The sequence below is a fragment of the Clupea harengus genome, chromosome 4 (assembly GCF_900700415.2).
Source record: "Clupea harengus chromosome 4, Ch_v2.0.2, whole genome shotgun sequence".
Classification (NCBI taxonomy): domain Eukaryota; kingdom Metazoa; phylum Chordata; class Actinopteri; order Clupeiformes; family Clupeidae; genus Clupea; species Clupea harengus.
In genome coordinates this window covers 1,282,704-1,288,552 of record NC_045155.1, presented here as the reverse complement: position 1 = coordinate 1,288,552, position 5,849 = coordinate 1,282,704, and positions in this window count along the sequence as shown.

Genomic DNA, 5,849 nt, shown 5'->3' with positions numbered 1-5,849 from the left:
CACCGTACCAAGATGTTAGACTTTGAGTTGACTGGAAGTGTGAGCCTGTACCATGGTATGTGAGAGAGGACCAGACCTAATGTGTCTTTGGTTTTCCCTGTATCTGTTTCCTTGTGGTGGGCCTTACTTTTCACTTTGCTCTGTGCCTTTCATCTGCCCCTTGTTGATGCTGTTTTTAGTGGTGTTCAGGCTGCACTGAACAGGCTGTGATTATTATTATGGTCACGGGATGTTAAAAATCAACACAACCCTACCGTATAGTTTTCCAAAGCGACTTTCAAAACATTATAGTAAAACCAATCTATAATCATAATAATAATAATAAAGATAAATATCATAAAATGTATGAAGTATGGCTCAAACAAGTTTTTAAATGCTTTTTAATATATAGCTGTAACAAACGTCAGTTTTTCAAAGAAAGAATGTGATAAGTAAAATTGACGCTTCTTGTAATGAGTCATCCTGTTCTCTCCAGAACACAATGGCAGTGACGCACGTAGTTGGTGTGAAGGCACGTGCATACACATTTGCCACCTCCTCTACTTCCTGTAAATCTCCCTCTTTCCCCACAATTATTTCACACATGATGACTCATCTTGTAATACTCTTGATCATCCTGTTAAAGGTTGAACACAGACAACCAAAGTCAGAAATGTATGGTGCAAAACTGGTTGAGTACTACATAATACTTGTGCATGTTCTCCCAAACAGCAAACTACAAAGGTACAATAGAACAGCAGTTGCACAAAACATTTCCTAATCTTTTTTTTTCTGAGCAGCTCAAAGCAAAAACCTGGAAAATGTGCAGGCTATAATCATACTATTAAATGTGTCAGGCTTCACCTAGCGCAATCACAATCATCCTAAGTAATAGCTTGCAGTGATGAAGTGTTTACAAACCACAAAAACAGTCCAATTCCAGTCTCACCACACCATTCTCACCTTACTATTGTTTTCCTTGCGTGTTTTCTTTTTTCTTGGTATTGTCTTCAAAGTCATTTTGATGGTAGATGGTCATGTGAAGGACAGATACAAATGTGCATCCAGGATAGGCACTACGTAGTTCTGTGTTGAGGCTGGAATATCCCGCTAAAATGTAAAGACAATTCAATGAAACGATAAAGCCTTTATTGTCATTGTATTTGCATGCAACGAAATTTGGAGCGCTGCTCCTGTTGGTGCCACGAGGGACAAAGTATAACTACACAAAAATACAATAAGCTAAAAAAAGATTAAGAGTACAACAGAGTGCAGTGGTATAGAGTACAAGTCCCCCCCCCCCCCCCCCGAGGTACGTTGCAAATAAATACAGCAACATTTTTGTCATTAAACACAGGAACAAGGTGACTGAGAAGTGACTTGCACTAGAATAAAATGACTAATGTGTTGATATTGCACAATGGACTTTCACGTTTTAGTGCATGTTTGAGTTTGATGTTCTGATGGCCAGCAGGGAAAAAACTGTCCTTTAGACGTGTGGTCCTTGCTCTGGAGGACCTGTACCGTCTGCCAGAGGGCAGGAGAGTAAACAGGTGGTGGCCTGTGTATGAAGTGGCTTTCGTGATGTTTTTGGCCCTGCCGAGGAAGCGGGAGTGGGCAATGTACAGGGAGGGCAGTGAGCAGCCCGTGATTTTTTTTGGGCTGTGTTGATGACCCTTTGGAGGGCTCTCTTGTCTGCCGCAGTGCAGCCGGAGTACCACGCCAAAATGCAGTACGTCTGTACACTTTCGTTGGTGGAGCGTTAAAAGGCCACCATCAGTTTACACTTCAGGTTTTCCTGAGCGCTCTCAGGAAGTGTCACCACTGCTGTGCCATCTTGACTATTGCTGAGGTGTTGGCAGACCAGGAGAGGGCATCTGATATGTGGGCTCCCAGGAACTTGAAGGTGTGGACCTTCTTCCATGGACCTGTTTGCTCTGTATGCAAACGACTTTGGGTCAAACGTGGGGGGAGGGGTGGATTTGATGTGCTGCAAGACCAGGTTCTCAAAGCACTTCATGATTACTAATGTAGGTACAACCGGTCTGTAGTCATTCTGGCTGTTGGTGGCTGGTTGGTGGTCGATTTTCCTCTTGTAAGCCTCCTTGGCGTCTCAGAAAGGCTATCACAGCAGAACATTGCCAACTATGTCACAGAAAGACACCAGTTAGCATGTTAGCAAACTTTTATCGGTGCCAGTTGGGCTATTGGTGTTGTGTGCAAGGTCCTCTTATGTTGGATAAAACACTCACCAGGCTTTGGAAATAAGGCGATGAACCAAACACCACCATGCAGTGAATTGTTTGCTTACTGCTAGGCACAAAACATCACTGTCATTTCCTAAACGGTGAGTGACTGTAAACCAACAGGGGAGCAGTTACTGAGTGCTCAGAAGCCCAGCTGTCAGCTGGCACACACACACACTCATGCAGCTAACAGGGTCTCAGTGGTTTCATTTCCTGACCTCAGGCTTGGGACAGGCTTCACATAGATAATGATGTTGAGTGTTGCTCCACCACGTACACTCTTGGAAAAAGACATGTGGAGAGGATTTAATTACAGATACAGAGTGTTTGTGAAATTCCTGGCCACGGAGTCATTCTTAATGTGTGTTGACAAGGGGCTCGGTGAAGTGCCGAGACCCCCATCAGAATCCTGACTCCGGTTGAACTCGCAGTCACACGTCCAATCAGACGCCTCTAAAGAACCCGCGCTCTTCTGTCCCATGTTCCTCTTTCACACGATATTTATATATTGACATTCTGACCTTTTCTTTTTTCTCACCCCATCCCTTGAGATCATGTCCTCACAGAGACCAAAGGTGCTTTTGGAAGAAAAAGGTGTTAATTGCAAAACAGCTTCCTTAATTTCTCAGTCCATATGTTTACAGAGCACCCCTCGGAAAAGGATGTGTCCTTTTCTTTATAAATCTTATTCGCTTTTCTCTCGCTTTTGTGCAGTTTTTTTTTTTTTTGCCCTGTTTTCTTTAACAAAGACTGGAGTTGAAATTGTCTACACGAGTGCTTAAAGATATAATAATAATAATAAGGATAGATAATATGAGTATTGATTTTAGCTCTAGGGCCCATCTCAGCATCACAGACTGCATGAAAGTGCAACATGGAAGTACATAGCGACTCTGTCCATGCTCACCCCCAGATGTTCCATTATAATCCAAGAACAGACAACATATATTGTAGATCGATCTTCATTTTAGATTAGTGTGGCTGTTATACGCAGTATAGCTATAAAAAAAAGGATAGCAAATCCAGTGTGGATGGAAAACACAGGGGCCTTTTATGAGGATCCATTTTTAGTTAAAAAGGTGGGCCAACTCAATTCCCTTAATACTCCTATGTCATCTCCCAGCGGGGCTAAAAGCTTCAGGGAACCCCATAACTGCATAAAAGAGTCCCGTATCGTGACCTTCTGCCAGTATGTACAGTTCATACTGGTCTGAAGTGCAGACAGTGTTCTTTCCCCCACACGCAAAAAATATATCTACAAATGTCTTCTTGAAGCACAGAGCAAATACAAGGGTATACGCAGGATGTTTATAGGTGCAGTGGACAGTGAAAATCACAAAGTGACAAAGCACACCGGTGTCCTCTTACTTTCATCTCTCGCTGCCACAGGAAATATTATTTCCAAGTGGCACTGGGGTCGTGAGGAGCCTCGGGCAGTCAGTCATCGGCTGCTCCTCTCTAATCAGGGCTGTAATGCAGTTCTGTTGCCACGATGGCCTGAAGAGTTAATACGGTTTCCTCTCAGGAGAAGGGATAATGGTGGTGAGGATAATGAGGATTTTTTTTGTTTTGTTTCTGTGTTTGTGTGACCGTGCGACTGATTTCATGATTTGTCCTCATTGTATTAGCAGAGGGGTTTGTGGGAGTGCATGTGGGTGAGTGGTGGTGTTTGTGAAAGAGGTGCTCTCTCTCTCTCTCTCTCTCTCTCTCTCTCTCTCCCTCTCTCTCTCTCTCTCTCTCTGTCTCTCTCTCTCTCTCTCTCTGTCTCTCTCTCTCTCCCTCTCTCTCTCCCTCCCTCTCTCTCTCTCTCTCTCTCTCTCTCTCTCTGTCTCTGTCTCTCTGTCTCTCTCTCTGTCTCTCCCTCTCTCTCTCTCTCTCTCTCTCTCTCTCATTCTTTCTTTCTCTTTGTTTCCCCCACTAAGATGTGCACACCACAGTGCTCATTTAATTGACATCAGGTATTCTTTGACACCAACGTCAGCATGATTGCATGGATTATTCACTTGATCTGTTTTACTCAGGGCTACAACTCGTATCTGACCGAGCCTGACAGGCTCAAGAACAGGCAGACTCAGGGATTGGTTGCTGTTGAAGAGCTAGGAAGAGGTCCAGCAAAGATTTAATGGACACATGAATGGACTTCAAATGTCCTCAGGGAAGAAGAGAATAGCAAAGAAGTTTAAATTTCATTGAATGTCTGCTTGCACAATAGCATTTTCACAAGGACATTTGCCATGACAGAAACAGTAGAGATTGGAATACCACACCATTCGGTGATTAGAAAGTAAGTCAAACCAAGTTGTCTCAAAACAGTTGCAGTCCCTTAACATAAAGATCTTTGATATATAGGGATAATTCTGTTTTTGAGAATATGCCATCAAACAAACACCATTTTGTTATCTACTGTATGTGGTCAGACATTTTATACGCATATAGGCTAGCCTAATAGCCATGTTTGCCTGTGCAGGTCCCCTAGTGTTTGCCTCGCTGAGGGGGATGTAGGTGTAATGTCCAAATTAAATTGATTTCCCACTTAATCCTCACATTGAATTCAGTATCTCATTTCCCTTGGCAAAATAAAGCATTGATTATTCAGGTTGGTGGTAATTACTTTTCTAGTTTTAGTGTGTAAATAGTGATTGAAGAATGTTTTTTTTTGTTGTTTTCTTTATTTAAATGGTGTTTTGTTTTGCGAGAAAAAAAGGCAATGGGCAAAATCTATTCCTTTTTCTGACGAGTTTATCCCTTAGTGTGGTCTTCATATGAAGTTTGCTGATTGCTTAGTGCACAGCATAGTAGGCCAATTGGCTAGAGTATGTGCGAGCAGTAGCACATGATGGACAGCTACGCTGGGTTGGAGCATGCCCGGTTTGGTCCATCTCGACATCCATCTCCTCAATATTTCCACTGGCATTTTTTCCCAGCAAATTGTGGGCTTAACACATGTGCGCAAGGATACAATGATAAAGCTGGACACATTTGTACAATAACAATTTCACACAAAGCAGTGGCCTGTTGGAGACTATATACAGTATACTATATATAGATATATTGCATTACTGCAGGGCGTTTCAATCAACCTTATTGTAAGAAACCAAGTCAAACCAAATGTTTTATAACCGGTTGTTTTAGTTTTAGCAGTAAAAAAGTTAACCGGCTAGCTAGCTTTAAACAGTGTCAACTGTGTTAGTGTAAGTGTTTGCAAGGCAAGTCTAGATAGCTCACTAGTTTCATGCTTACTTAGGCTTATATAAAAAGGAGACTTTCCTCAGGACAGGGAGTGTGTGTTAACACACAGTACATGTCATTCATTGATATGTTCGGCCTGACCCTCAACCTGGGAGATCCGAAGGGGTGAGTTGATGGTTGTCTGGGGAAAGGGAGCCAGGACAGAATTACAATCCGTTGCATTTGCAGTTCTGTTCAAGCCTCGGACTGCAGCAGGGAATATTTCTACACCCCCTGCCCCCACACCTGTTTATACTGGCACACTGTACATTCAAAACCTCTGATCTATAATGGACCCCTCTGAAAACCATACCAGGTTCTGAACCCACGAGCTATCACTAATGCCAGAGGAATGGTGATGGCCCATTTGATAAAGACGTGTTGTTTATTTATCAT